Genomic DNA, 16,739 nt, shown 5'->3' with positions numbered 1-16,739 from the left:
ATACATGCAGTAGTGGATAGGCATGTGTGTAATGCCTATTTACCCTCCTAGACGGCCTGGCTGAAACCCTCCGCATGCATTGCACTGTCTGTCTGTTGTGCTGAGTGCCTGTGGGCACAGTAATGCTCTGCTGCTTCTGATGAGCAGTCACTGATGAGCTGCTGCAGCCTCTTGGCAGTGTTAGCAGCCTACAGACATAGCTTTGGTTGGACCATTTCAGGCAGACACTGTGAGGCATCCAGGGAGAAGATTTTATTTGGTCAAGTAACTAATCATTTTGTGGACCTCAGCTCCTAGGGTTCAGGAAAAATTCTTTGGTAACCACTTGGCTGTAAGAACCTTATGGGGCATCAGGAATTTGATAGCCTTAACCATACTTGTACTTTTGCCATTCGGAAAACAAGTGTCCATTTGAAATTTATCATGCTGCACATTATCAAGCAATAGAAATTCTCAGCTGCATGTGGCGTTCTCATAGCTGCAAAATCTACAGATGGTTGACTTTTGAAATGATTTCTGAATAGGTTCACATGCTTCAGGTAACAATGTAGTTTCACTGAACTGAAACTTACAGTGCAATGCCAAATAAAATACTAGCAGGCTGCCAAGCTTTTCCTGGCCTTTATGTGCTAGATGGACTATTGCTCCTAGACCTGTAAAAGGTGTATATTAAAATATGAATTCTATCAATTTACTGTATAACTTAATGCGTTATTAGTGATTTTCATTGATCCCATGGAAAAGTAAAATCTGTGAAGTGAGTTCTGCAGGTCTTGCTGGGCAGTTATCACTGCTTCTCATCCTGTAGTTGTGCTGTCTCAGTGCTTCCCAGGATGAATCAGTATGATTTCTAAGGCTGAGCTGCATCATTCATACTGAATTACCTGGTAAATTTCAAAGACTTTGGGTAGTCAATCACTTAGTCTTTTGGGACTGGTGAATTGAAAGACTGTCAAGACCACACATGCTGTTTCTTTATGTTTTTGGTTGCTTGGCTATTATAGGGAGTTTACCCTTGGGCCAGTAGGACAGATTTGCCCAGACGACATTCTGTCACTAGCAACAAAGCCCACTGTATCCCCATGAGCTTTAGAAATAATTGACGAGGAAGTTTGACTTTCATCACCTGCTCAGTGTGTGAGCTGGCTCTACTTTTGCTTTGCAGCTTCAAATATATGCTCCCAACCAGATTGGGTTTTCCTGGGCGTAAGATGGAGTGTGGTGAAAAAAAGCAATAGGTTGGGTTTTTTCAAATGATCATGTAAATATGAATAAATAAAAAACCCCAGGATCTCCAATCTGTGAAACACCACGTAACTTATAGCAAATATCTTAAGCGCATAAACATTTTTCTGTCTGTGTGTGATACACAGATACTAATAACATATTATTGTGGGTTTCAAGATTGGTGGCTTTTGCTTTCATTTGTCAAACCATTCTGTCATTTGAAGGGACTGGCCTCAAGTGTGCTGTGGGCACTTTTGTTGTTTTTATGGGTTTTGACCCACTGAATGTGATTTTTTAAATGATCTGTCAGGGTGCTCTTAGCCATTAGATGGTTGCTGTTTGTTGCTGGTTAGACAAATGAAAATATTGAGCTGATGACCCTTTCCTCCTTTCAGGTACAAGAGACAACTGGGGACAACAACAATGATGTTATTAAGAGTAGAAAACCCTTTGACAGAATCCTCTTGAATTGTCGTTGTTGCCTGTCAGCAATATATAACTGGCACTGTGTGCTGACAGATGTAGTGATTCATTAGTGAAATAATTTGGAGAAAAGGAACTCAGGAATTTTGCAACTGTCATCTGAACATAAAGTTAAGCTATATTTTGCTCCTTTTTATGAAATTTGGAAGACAAATTTGTTTGTGATCATACCTTACTTTTCTGGTTTTCGACTCATGATCTTACTGTATAAAAGTTGAAGTGATGGAATTTTTGGAGGGATTTTTTTTTTATATTATTAAAAATAAATGTAGCAGTTATTATTTATAGGAAATAAAAAGGGTTAGAAGAATATACACTTCCATGAGTGCCTTCAGGGATATATTTAATTGCTTGCTTGTTTGTCACTATGAAAAATGTCAGATGAAAAATTGCATTGATATGTAGATGAGGAGCTACAATCTAACCCTGTATGAAAGCTTAGGTAGAAGTAAAATGAGTATGTTGGTAATAAGGGCACAACAATTTTTGCTCCATAGGTTGGACAATTTGAAACTAATGCAGGTCTGAGCTGGTTCAGAGAACACTCATTGACTGAACAGCAGGGAACCAAGCTTGTAGTTTTGCATATTATTCTACTGCTGCATTCAACAAGCCTTGTCGTTAACTGGAAAAAAAAACATGGTTTGTTCTCTAGGAGAAGAACCAGTCTTTTTTTATGATGTTTGCTTTCTCTGAACACTACAATGAATATAGCTCCATCTTCAAAAGTAATTTGATGTGTTTGAGAAGATCATATAATTTCCTTCACCTTTTTAAACATGTTTTTGATACTGAGTATGAAAGTTTGCTTGTGAATTAGGGAGATGTGGATTAGTAAGGAACATTTATGATTTTGCTCCCTTTTCAAGAACTTAAAACGTCCCTGGGAATACAAAAACCATGACAGATTGCCTGGAAGTTTGCAGTAAACACTGTTTTGAAAAGCTTGTAACAATCTCCATCTGTTCACTGCACACTTGAAAAGGCTCACAGAGCCTATGCAGTAATACAAAGATACCTGTGATGGCAGGTATTGGGAGGATTGTTTAATTTCACTTGCACTGTTTGGGGACAAGAAACTTATTAAAAGGCTTTTTGTTTTGTTTTCAGTGAAGACAGTCATTCAAGTGGTTTTCATTCCAGGGTCTTTTTTATCCTCATACGTATTGTTACTTATCTCTTCTCAAAAGTTCAGCAACAAGTAAATGAGGAATGCTCAAGCATTAAGTGCATCAGCTTTCCGAACTAGTTTCTGACAGAACTGATTCACATAAGGCTGTGATCTTGTAAATACATGCATACTGGACGTCAGTCACAGTGCTGCGTACAGGGCAGTGCTTGCAAATTTAGGTTCTGGAAGCATCAGGACCTTATGAACTAAATTGATATAATAGTTAACATAAATCAAAAGGATTTTTAAATAATTGCCTGGGATGTACTTTATACATATGAGAATTTCTATTGATCTGATTAATTATTGTTAACCTGGATGGTATCTGCCTTGTACAATTTTTTCCCCTCGTAAATTTTTAGAGGGATACACCTTACAAAGTTTGTTTTGTGAAACATATATTTCATTTACTGGATAAATGACAAAAAATGAGAAAATATCATGCTTCTTTGTAAAACTGATTTCCTTCATAATTACTTAAAGTTTTCTGTTGGAATATATTCAGACATAGATTTTCATAAATGAAACTACTTAGAAATAATGTAAAATCAATTACAATTCTTTGTATAATGACAGAAATGTTAGACACGCTAGAAATTACCTCTATGTTAGCATTACATTTTTAAATTTTTGTCATGTTAAAACATTCAGATAGCATATATTGCAGCAACACAATTGGTAGCTTCCTGATATCTTGCTTTTCTAATAGCCAAATGACTTTCTGTTTGACATCAAGAAAAAAATATCCTTTTTTGTATTACTCTACACCTGCTGTCCTGCAACAAAAAAATGTCTGGCTTTCAGCAGGGAGGAACTTCAATTAGTGTTAAAATGCAACAGGCTATTCAGTTTACAAATGGTAAACTGCTGACTATGTCAGCAGGAGTTTGATTTTTGTGACAGTAGCTATACTCTATCATTTTGTAGAAGGCAAAATCCTACCAAAAAATCTACAAAATCTACACTAGGAAAATTCTCATTCTCCTTCATAGTACATGTACCCACCTAAAAGCTGAGGGGTTTGTATGTAGCAGGGATTATGAGATTAGGCACAGACTGCACTGAGTCAATGCTTATGAACTTGTTCACTTTATCATGTGTTACAGGATATCCTGATCACCTCCTGATGATTAAGCCCCTGCCATGAGTTTTGGGGCCTACTTGACTGGGAAATTGTGAATGCTGGAAGACTGCAGTCAACTGTCCTCCTTAGAAGACGTTGGTCAGCTGCAGGCACATCTTCTAAGTTAACCTACTTCAGTCACTTAGATGGCTTCTGCTATCACTTTAGGCATCTAGATATGTGTCTAAGTGAGAGCAAATGATGGTGGGCTCTCTGTATGGTGCTTGAAGAGAAGCAGATCAAAGGAACCACTCTGAGGAGTGATCTTAGATGACTGTTTCAGAATGAGATGGATTTCCTTCGTTACCAAATGAGGTATCTGTTGATTCATTGTCTTTAGAAAGAGCCTGAGGTGGCTGGGTTGGATTTAGCTTTCTAATGAATCTCACCTGAAGTTAGTCTGTTTGGATAGACAATTGCAGTAATGTATTATACAAAAAGTATTGCTATTTCAGGAAAATTAATTTATAAATTTTTAGCTATTCAACATTCAAATATGTGGAAACACCTGTTTTAGTATTTCTTTGCATATATCATCAGTACATTTTAACAAGCTGTGGACTGAATAATGGTTTTCTGATGTAGGTGTTAAGGATTAATTTTAAGAATTATTCTATCTCACATAGCTCCTACCTTGTCACATTTTTAAAATACTATTGTTCAGAGGAGAAATCCTGTTTGTTCACTCTAGCAATAGGTAGCTGCTTCTTGGAGAGGTAGATGAGAGGCTGGAAAAGAATAGTGCTTGAGTGGTGTATAACTCCAGCAAAGCCACAAGATCTGCTGCTTCAGAATATTTTGCTCACCTTGCTGCATCTTCTTTTTGAGCCTTCGTCTGCATTTAAGCAATGTTTCCTTAAGCTTATACAAAGCTGCTGCAAAGTGCATTTGAGGCAGCTGTTAGAAAGAAAGGGGAAAGATTTCCTTCCCTGTAGAGTGAATCAGGCTGTTGCTGTTTCAGAAATTTAGACCCAGGTTTCATTCTGAATGGTAACAGTAAGATTAGAATCTCCTGGGTTTATATTTTTGTAATTAAGAAAGATAAAAATATATTGCTTTGACAATTTAAGAAATTTTTTTGGGATGGCTTAGGCAAACATCTTCCTTAAACAAGACATGCATAATTAATCCTACATTTTTGTATCAGAAAGGATGAACTGACTTTTTGAGGTCCTGTTTAGTCCTATGAGTCTATAACAACTCACTTTCTATTGGCATTAATTTAGGTTACTCTTCAAAGACCCATAACCCAGCATTTTCATCATGGCTTCTTGAGTTCCTTACAGATGCTTAAAAGTACTTGATAATTATACACAACTCCAGAAATTCTAATTGTGGTATTTTGACTCAAAAATTTCTGAGCTAGCCCAGTAGCCTGTGAGGTTGGGGGTATTCATTAAACCTTTGGCAGGTAAAGACGTATCTTGGGCACAGACAGAGGGTCCATGTGTGGTCTCCAGGTGGAAGCCAGGCTTGCCCCGTTTCTGTTTTCCTCTGTTCCTCTGTTGCCTGAAGTACCAGTAAAACCAAATACTGGTGACACTGGAATTTAGTAGAGCAATGGGCTTAGGTGTATTAAATGGAGCTTAAGTCTCCACTCTGTGGACACTGAGGAATATAATGGGATTAAAAAAAATGGCATAAGTATGTAAGTACATAAACTTCAAAAGCAGAGAAGGAAAGTGGAAATGTATTGTTTTGCTAGAATAAAGAGTTAGGTGTATAATATGAACAGAGTATCCTTTAAAACAACTTTTCTTAGAAGTATTTCCTCTCTAATTGTGGTCTCACAATTCCCTTTCAAAAGTATGTTAAATAAAGTCTGAAATAACTAAAATACATATAATAAACACTGGCTAAAAATGTATTCATAATACACGGAGTTCCTTAGGCGTGGAAAAATTAGAATCCATTCATGTACAGGAACTATACCACAAACAGAGAATGGGAAACATTAGTCCCTTGCTACACTCCACATCTTTACAGATGATCCATAACCTTTATGGCACAACAGCACTCAATGTAAGACAAATATTTGTCAGTGAGAATGAAAGATTGCAGAAGTCAATGAAATATTTTAGCTAAACTTTGGGTTTTTTTTCATTAGTGAGGGAGGATAAACTATTCCAGACAGCAGTTCTTGAAAGATATTTGATATTGCTGCAACATCAGCCAGATACGCTAATGTAATGCTCTGTAACAACTCAAGCCTCTTTTTTTTTTTTTTTTTTTTTCCTACAGATGATTGCCTGGAATGGTTTATTTAAATTTGAAACCTGAAGAGAGTTTTGGCTTCATAGACATTACCAGTATCTTTGTGCCCTACATGCACCATGTAGTCGAGATTGCTAAAATTATTAAGCACCTAATTCATCCCTTGGGGTAGAGTGATTAATTTGCCTTCTAACCTGGAATCTTAAAATATACATTCACCTCTTTATGTATTCTTAGGGACCACATGTGTTGAATTCTTGCTCTGCATAAAAATAAGCTCCTCTGATTTCTTTGTTTTGAATGACTAAAACTTTATTCTCAGCTCTTTTTTCACCCAGTGTTACATGTGTGCCTCTTTTTTTGCCCATCACTCTTGATAAATTAAAAAAAGAAGGAAAACAAAACAAAGCCATTTGGTGTCTTCTTGAGTGAAATAGTATTTTTTTGCCTAGATTGAGACTGCTGTAAGCAATCTGCTTTGATTATTGGAAATATCAAATTGCTCTATAAAAATACAAAACTTGGGGCCTTTGTTAATCCATATTTAAATTACAAGTGTATTCTACCTCCCATATTTTATAGACATTCAACATTTTGCCAACAGTGTATTGGATCTATATTTTCATCTATAAAACATATGTCATTTTACTTTTTATTACAGGAGATGCTTATTTTGGACCTGTTTGTTTTTTTTAATTCTAGAATCTCTGCCTCCCAAACTGCTTACATCTTTACCTAAGAGGTTCTTTTCCCATGAATAAAATCGTAGTTTTAATTTTTTAAATTTGTATAGACATTTCTATATTATTTAAAACCCCATAACAGTTGACTTAGTCTAATAAATGCAACTGCATTTCCCTTATTTTAACTTGGTCCAGAAAAAATGATGGAAATGCTCCATTACTATCAAATAACTTCTTAAGCTGCTTAAGTTAACTCTGTCTTTTTTTTTTCCAGTAGATTTTTATTATTTTTTAACCTCTGAACTGGTGAAGAAGGAGAAAAAGAAAATAGAATGTAAAATTTAAATGAAGTTCAGAATAAGAAATCTGTTCTCAAGAGCAATTGATCCAAAACAGTAATAACTTATACGATACATGTGTTGACAAGAAATCAGAAAGAGACCCTGCCTAAGACTTCCAACTAATTACTGTCATAGAAGTTCAGACAGTTCCCATAAATCTGAATGTCATAACATTACAATAGAGGTAGCAGACAGGAGTTTCAAGTGCATTTCTTTGCTGGTATTACTAGGACAGAATTTCCAAATAGGCAGTAATGCTTCCTACCACAGTAGTGTCACTGTGAAAAATAAGAATTGATCATGATCTAACACAACCATGTCACTCAGAAAAGAGAGCGAACAGCTGTTGTGTTCAGTGAGTTTATTACAAAATCATTTTTTATTTCTGCTTGAGTCTGACATGGAGAATAAAGTAGGTGAAACAAATGAAATGTTTGATCTCAGGCTTGACCTTATCTACGGCTGAAAAAGTCCTAGAAGAGAAAGAAGTATCTAGTTATAAGCAGGAGCCACTTTAGTACCAGCAGTGTGCTCACTGTTCAGTTTCTGTCAAGAGAATTTTAGCAGAACAAGGTTGCAGCTTTCAAGTCCTTGCAGTATGTTCAGGTTTCTAATTCTCTCAGGTGTGATTAATTCTTGCTTAGGGAGCCTATGCTCAAATGTTTGGCTTTAGCCCATCTACTTGCAGCCTTCCAGTCCTTCCCAGCCCATGCAGCCAGAAACTGGCAAACTGCTTAATAACTTGCAGTTTTGGACAATAGGTCTGTGAAGAATAATCTGATTTTTTTTTTTTTATTTCACACTAATGAGAAGAAAGAATTGTAGACCTCTTGACATTCAAGTAACTACACCACTTCAGCTCCAATCTCTCTAGCCTGCTATTGAATGAGGATGTGAATGGTAATGTGATTTTTTTGTGTGATTTCCAATTCGATAAACTTTCATTATCTAATCTGCCTAGGAGTAATCAAGGTGTTGTACACCTCATCCAGTATAAGGTATATATCATAGTATATACACTACACATAGGTCTTTTATGTCTACCATAGTAAAAAGACTAAGTTCATCCAACCACTTGGCGTGTGATTTGGAAAGGAATTTCGAGATTTTTATGAGAATTCAGAGAGCATACGGCTCTGCCCATATATTTGCTGTTGGAATAAGGAAGTCCAGACCTCTTTGGGCTATTTCAAAATGCAGAGTTAACAAGGATGTTCATACTGATGCCAGTATCAACATCTGGGAGGTGTGAGTTAGCATTAACACGTGAGTTTATTTAAAATATAGTTATCTATGGTGAATGCAGTCAAGATGTCTACATACTGTTATATGTAACATTGGCTATGCTGTGGCTTTTGTAATAGAATCCAGCCCAGAAGATCATGTGCAATTTTCACGTTAATTTTTAACTTAAAAAACTTTTTGTATTTCAGGAAAATTGGCATACAAACAAGATGGGACAAGAACAGGGGGGAAAAAAGTCCTAAAGAAAATGAATACATTGTAAGACTCTTCTGGGGACTCTGTCCATATATGTTGATCTTGACCCGAAAGACTGGTATGCCACTTTTGAACACCGACTTCCAGTAGTTCCATGTTTTTTTCTGATATTTACAAACAGTCCATTGGACATACCAATCTCATTTTGGACCTCAGACAAGACTTTTCAGGAGAGAGAGTCTTTAATGTGTGAGCTAAAACAAGGGCAACAGTAACCAAATCACTCTGTAATAAAATTTGCCTCATTGCTTTTAAGAACTAGCAGATGGTTTTGACTTTATGTCCCACTGGAGACAAGCTGATTGAATTCACTCCTTGGTTAATGGCTGCTATTTGTGCAAATGAAGATAAAGGAACTAAGCTAAAGACTGGCTATTCCTGCCTAGCCAAGAAGCAGAAAAGGTTTCGCATGTGTGACCAATGGTCTCATTTGTAAAAGCTGCTTTTTTCATACCTTTGACTGGCAGTAGGTGATGCCTTCTCACAATGTGCAAGTAAGAGAGTACAGTGGTTTCCTACCTCACTGATTACAGTCAGCTTCAGCCATATATATGTATGATGGAAAGAAAATATTTAACAACAAATTCACCAAGCCCCCTCTTGGTCGCTAGCTCTAATACAGGCACGTAAGAGACTGCTGACATAAATCATTCAAAGAGGAATTAGGCTCTGACACAGTCTTATGGATGTGAATCTTATTAGAGAAACCAAATTTACTGGGGCTACGGTGTGCATCAGGGCTGGTTGAACCGGCGGGGTGCCAGCAGGAATACACAGGGAAACTGCCCATCATGGGCTACACTCTGTTATTTGAAATACAGAGACTAGGTTTGAAAAGTTTTCGGTGATCTGTCACTGGAGTATTTGAACCGGGAAATAGTTGCTGCAGGTTTCTTCTCTCATTTTTGCCAACAGTTTATTCATAGCATGCAGACTTAGTTGTCAGATGTACATATGGTCTAACCAAGGAGAAGATTTTTGTTTGAGGCTGACTCAAGACCCTTTGGTGGTTTAAAAGTGCAGAATCATCACTGAAAACACTTTGCTGGGAGATCACAGCTTGCCTGGAAACCTGAGATTCCAGCTTCTCCCTGCTTGACCAGGGTGGCGGGTGGCCAGCACAGGGCTGGGATTTGCAGAGCCTCCCTGGCTGCTGGACTACCTTCCCAGCTGATGACCCTGGAATTAGGCCTTAATCTTATTTTCACTGAGAATTTTACAACCTTTTTTTTTTTTTTTCATTTTGAGTTGGAAGCAAATGTCAGAGTGTCTGTGTGAAACTGGACTCTGATCTGTAGCTGGGGAGGCAACCTAGAGTTTGTGGGGACCTCAGCATTTCTTGCAGACAGTATTCCCACCAGCATGACAAGAAGGAGACTATCTCCAGAAAGATCCTAGACTGCCTTGCTCTGGGACTTGCCCACAACATATCTCTACTGGTACAGTAGAGACAAGACACAAGGTCACAATGGTGTTACGATTCAGGTACAATAGCAGAGAATCAACACACAGAGAAACACTTTAATTTATACCACTGATCACACAGAAGCACACAGTATGCTGGTAGAAAGGATAAAGAGAGAAAAGACAGTTTTAATTACTTATGTTTTATAAATGTGTATGCATGTGCTCCCATGCATAAAAGCAATTAGCTCTCCCAAGTAAACCCAATTCAGATAGATAACAGCATGGCCAAACGAAAAAATAACATATTTTTAATTGTTATTTGTACAGTACTCTCACTGTATGAAGAACTGAATGGCACAGCACCTTTCATCTCAGTACCTTCAAGACCTGTAAAAAATCTCGGTAATGGAAATGCCTAAAATCATCCTGTCATTGTGCATGGGTGGCAACAGGTATATGAACCACAGTTAAACACTGGCAAGGTTATGCAGTTAGTCTTGCTGGAGGTCTGGGCTTTATCCAGACATTTTGGAATTTAGATCAGATGTCCACAAAAGAGTACAGACTGGACTGGTGGAGGTTCTGGTTGCCCACAACCGCAGGACACACACTGTACATACATGGTGCAGGCTACATATGAAGAGAAACCAGGATTAACGGTTGTCTGCATCCAGATAGGTCCAGCAAGTCTACGCACAGTACATCTATGGTTAAGTCTGGAGTCCATGTCTCCTTACCTTGCTGCAATTATTTCTCAGAGAGTCTGTTCCAGGTTAGAAGTTAGGGTGCGTGTCTGTGTACATGGGTGTTAACTCTGCTTTTGTTTCCAGGAAAAGTTCTACAACTACCTGAAGGGAGGTTGTAGTGAAGTGGGAGTCGGCCTCTTCTCCTGGGCAACTAGCGATAGGACAAGAGGACTTAGCCTCAAGCTTTGCCAGGGGAGGTTCAGGTTGGACATTAGGAAGAATTTCTTCACAGAAAGGGTCATTAGACATTGGAATGGGCTGCCCAGGGAGGTGGTGGAGTCACCATCTCTGGACGTGTTTAAGAAAAGACTGGACATGGCACTTAGTGCCATGGTCTAGTTGACAGGGTGGTGTCAGGGCAATGGTTGGACTCGATGATCCCAGAGGTCTCTTCCAGCCTGGTTGATTCTGTGATTCTGTGGAAAGAGAATATTAACCAAGCTACGGGGTTGTGCTCACATAGCTGTGAGACTGATGGGCAGGACCTGGGTCCCATATCTTCAGTCTCCAGGAGCACAGTCTAGAGAAATTTGTGCCTGTTCTGTACATTTGGTAGTTTTAATGAGGAAGTCTCTTTGTAGTCCATAAAATTGTTGTGTCCTTTGTAAGTGAAAGTGGTGTTACATTTTCTCTTTAATTGCTGGTGCCGTAGAACCCTATTATAAAAATGAATTCTTACAAGCATATATGCATTAACCAGGAAAGAGAAATGATGTAGGAAGAAATCAGGAACATGCAAAAATGCTGTATCTGTGGGAGAACTCTGTTAAAATATGTTTTTACAGAGAGGGAGTTGTCACTTGGGTGGGTATTTAATCTTTTGCCCTCGAGCAGAAGCCAATGTGAGACACACAAAATTCAGAATATCTTCAGGTACTTTCAAAACAATGTTATTCTTTAAAGGGACAAAGAAGGGGGAGGGACACTGGGAGACACAAAGCTGACCAAAGGTGGAATAATGAAGGGAGAAATATTTGAAAATCAGTAAAATGTTCACAAGCCACAAAGAGGTTGAACAACTGCCAAACCGATCCAAGGAAAGGCATCTAATCCTATTAATCTTCTGCTTCATCAGGGGAAAATGCTGGACAAGAGGAAACATTTTCTGTGTAGCAGAACATGGTAAGCACTTCAGTAAGAGCTCTGCTCCAGGCTACATGCTGAATGGTGACCCACTGAAATTTAGACTAAGAACCATGACAAGAATTTCACACTTTGCCTGCCTGGGAAAACAGCTTTATCACGTACATGATCTAAAACGTGCTGAAGTATTTGTTTTTTGTACATGGTCTTATTTTTTTGCAAGATTTCTGTTTTTCTCCACCACATGTTACTTTTGGAAATATAAACCAGTGTTTATGCTCTTGACGGAAAACATCCTTATTTTTACCTGTTTGTATCCTTTCTCCTTCTTAGAGGAAATTATATGACAAAATCATTCAGGTTAATTTTTTCTGCTGTTGGCAGAAGTGGTTTTAACTTTTAACAAAACAAGTAGTGTGGTTTTCCTTTTTTGTTGTACCATTGGAAAGAAGCTCAGCTAATGAATCTAAGCAGATATTCAGCAGCGTGACATATATATTGTAACAATATAGATAGTCTAATGCTGCCTCTGTTAAGGGGAGAGGCAGTTTAGCAGCCACTGGCAAAAGCCTGTGACTGGCAATGACTGGACAAAACTGAAACAGAGGATGGTTGATGGCTAGAAAATTTATGCATGCTGTCTTTTTTTTTTTTCAGTGCACCACAATTTAGCAGCCCTTTGGGACAGTAAGAGGAAAGATGCAGAAACCTTGTTAAAGATTTCTATAAGCAGTTCTGTTTCTCTCAAGCCAACAAACACAAAATTTACACATGCTGCGCATTATACTTTATTGCCTAGAACACAAAGGCCACAGTGGGGTTTCATAATAAGGATTTAACCTATAAAATTCAATAGAAATATTACAGGTATCTGTAGAAATAACTTCAAAATTGTGTAGATTTTAATAGTGAATTATCTCTTCTGTACACTTTTTAATAGGTCTGTAGTACCCTAGAGCAAGCACGACATTTTCATTGAAATTGAACAAGACCAAAATTTGATAGAAATAGTGTAGTTCTAACGTTTTTCCCTGAAGGGCTACATATCTGGAAATGGTGAGTCACTACAGCAGGCTGCTATACTGCTGATGATCTCAGCTTTGAAAAACAACCATTCAGGGTAGCGTAGTTTGCAGGAAGAATGGATGCTTAATGCCAATTGAAAAGAGGTCCTTCTGTTAAGAAAGCAGGGAGCTCATCACCCAAAATTGAGTGGACTATGATGGACATACCATGGAGGAGTGGAAGAAGGATGTGCGGAGCATTGTTTACTCTAGTGACATGAACATCATAAAATGGGGAGTTACTTTAGCATCTTTAAGAGAGGGAGCTTGAGAAGAAAGTACATTGACATAGATAACTCAGAAGGAGAAAGATCAAATGCAATCATAATTTTAAATCACAAATGGCTCATTAAAGATTATTAAAGGTTTTTCATTCACCTCTTATTTTCTCTGAAACTTCAGAATTCCAGAGAGTTAGAAAAGCAGTTGCATACTTCAGTTGGACTTATCATTACTATATCACATGCCTTAAGAAGTTAAAGTTGTGTGAAGATGAGTGAAGTCATGGCAATTGTAATGACTTGATTGTACCCTTTCCTTCCAGTGTCAAGAGAACTAGCTACACCCACAAAGTGAGGAACCTCTGATACACCCTTGAGAGAGAGTTATTTTAGGAATGAGTATAGAGTGTTTACAGGATACCTCTGCATTAGCATTTTAGTTTGGATCGGTCTAGTCTGCTTCTGAAGTGGATTCCCCAGTCATTCCCACAATCTGTGCTCTCTTTCACATGATAAACAAGTTTTGGAGCATGTTACGTGAGTACTTTCTGTATGAAACTAAATAAAAAGATGGTCTCCAGGATCTCTCCTAATGCACTCCAAATGCTAGTGGTTGTCAGTCAACAGGTCCAGAGCAGAGCCTATTGGAGTAAAGGTCCCCAAAAGACACAAGATGTGGTCACTGGTTCTCAGAACCAAATATTTTGCTCTACAGACCAATTCTTACTGTGCTGCTCTTATTAATGAAGACATAACCAAAGAATAATTTAAATGGAAAAAGAGGAATGGAGACCTCCTCCTACTCTGTAAGGAAGGTATTTTTTTATTTTGCTGGAAGAATAAATTGTGCAAATGGAAGTTCCTCAATAGGAAGCAGAAAATGAACCTGTGCAAAAGTGTGGGTTAAGTACTAAAGAAAAATGTGTAGACCTGCTTGCATGAAGAAATTCTTGCGCGTCAGTGCTGCTGTATTAATTGCCTGTATAGCACTGGCACACACTTTACTACTGCACATAAAAATAATGGGTGAAGCCAATTTACAATTTTCAGAATCTCATCTGATAATCAATTTAAAATAATTCTTACTGGCCTTGCAGACTTCATTTTAGGAATGTGGTTTTGCATGTACTTTCCCTCCCTCCAGAGTGAATTGTTTACTTAAGTTTGTAAATGGATTCTATTGCAACATGTATTTGGATAAATACGCATCTTGAAAAGTCTAAGTGTTAAACATAGGCTTGATCCAGAAATCCTTTAGTATGAAAATGTATTCCACAGAGCATTGAAGTGTTGTAGTAAAAAGCTATCTGATAAAATAAGCAACGAAATTGAAATTTCAGCTTAAACTACTTTTTTCAAGAAATGTTACCCTAAGGCTGATGTTTGAACTAGCTGCTATTATTTGTTGTGTGTAGCAGTAATTTCCTTATTGAAAGTCTGAATTTATTTAAGCTAAAGTCAGGGGTTGAATTTCTTGGTGCAGTTACGGATACCATTAAAAAAAAAAGATTCATTGATATTACTTAAATTTTACTATTTGGTGTTTCATAGTCAGCAAGTAAAAGAGAATATTACATGTCATTTCATTTTGAATAATATTGAATGTCGTACCTCTGTGTAGCTCTGCATAGAAATGAAATGAAAATGGTTTGTTTTATAGTGTCTAACCCTGTCCTAGACATCTATTTTACTTTTAAATAAAGGTTTGAAATATTTCTCTTTGATAATCAATGCGTTGTCATTAGCATTGTTTTTGTTCTGCATTCTGTATTATCATCTCACTTGAAAAACTTGCAGCTAGGCAGATATGGATACAGTTACGGGGCAGATACTTTGTGTCTGAGATAAGAAATACTCACTGCTGATGCAAGATCACACTCATAAAGTCGTCTGTGCTATACTTCTTCCAGTATGTTAGTATTTTAGTATTCTTTATATTTCATGATGTGGTTGAATTAATTTTACTTGCTAAAGTCAAGGGAAAGTGAACAAGAAAAATAATCTTGAGCTCATTCATTCAGAATTTTAAAGCAATGTGTCTGATTACGCGTAATTTATGTCACCATACTAGGAAATGCTGTGTTCTTTGCCAAAACATCTATGCTTGAGGAAACTAAATAGAGTATTTATGGAAGGCACAGTTTCTTATTAGTGACCGGTTCATAGCTGCATTCCATGATTCTTAAAGTGTTTCTTGAGCAGTACAATTTAAGTAGCCTGGTATCAATTAGATTGAGATATTAACTTTCAGATTTAACCTTGAACCATTTAATAGAGGAAGATATATTATGCCATAGCTGCAATACAGAGACAATTTCTATATGTATGTAACCTGATACTATTCACTATAAGAGATTTTTGCAGCTTTTACAAAAGGCATTATTTCCTTTATTTGCTTCAATAGAGCTAATACCCAAGGTACAATCTGTGACCTCAGATCTGGAGGAAGCAAGGATAGGCTTCATGTGCTAGCGACCTTGGTCAGATCTCCTGGCCTATTTGATGCACCCTTTTCCTGGAAATTTCCCAAGGTATTGAATTGATCCTGCACATTAAAACATGGAAGTCTGTTCATGGTCCTGAAGGTTCAGAGCTTGCTTCCTGTTTGAGAGTAAACAGGGGAGAAACAAATGAAATGAAAACTTGAATTAAGACTACAATGAAATAGTGCCATCTTCCCTTCTGTGCTGCTTTGAGGGATATTTCTATACACAAAAAGTACACACCTGTGAATTTTATGCATTGAGTGTGAGAATGTGTGCAGGAAGAGAAATATCTGTAATTCGACAGTGGTCTGCTTCTCTAACTGCATATATATGGGAGTTTATCAATATCAAGATCTTTATCAATACATCTGAAAGTATCATCTTAATCTTATTCCTGTACACATCCTAAATTTGAAGAATGTGTGCCTATAATCTGATATAAAATGTTATTTGTCTGGCATTTAAGAAAACTAGAAGCAGAAAAAACAGAGAAAAAAACATGGGAAACACAAGCAGAAGTGAGTAGGGTAAACTGTTCCCTCTAATGCTCTTGGAATCTCAGCTTTGCAGGATTGATACAAAAAGGAAGTACCTTTTTCATACCCAGTAACCCTTTCAGTTTCTTCTGTCACATATTGCCTAAAACATGTATTTATATGGTGTTATGGCTGCCTTTACTGTAGATTTCCCATATCTGACATTTTGCAGAAGAAAGAGTGGCTAAAATGCAGCTAAAGAAAACAAAGAGAGAGTTGTTTTACTTTTGAATTAGTGGCTAAATGTTAAAGATGCTGGAAACTAAGGCTGCCTTTTAATTTGTACTATGTTTCATATATAACAGTGCATGTTGTTTCTGATCTTGTAATTTGAAGGTAAAAATGATCTCAATAGATCAGATGATTGATCCTAATTTATATTCATCTTCAGGCTGGGGTTGTTATTGTACACTTCTGAAAAAGGTGTAAAATTCTCATGAAATGTTCATAGTGC

This window comes from Nyctibius grandis, chromosome 2, assembly GCF_013368605.1.
Source record: "Nyctibius grandis isolate bNycGra1 chromosome 2, bNycGra1.pri, whole genome shotgun sequence".
Lineage (NCBI taxonomy): Eukaryota > Metazoa > Chordata > Aves > Nyctibiiformes > Nyctibiidae > Nyctibius > Nyctibius grandis.
Note: the sequence above shows the minus strand (reverse complement) of the source record.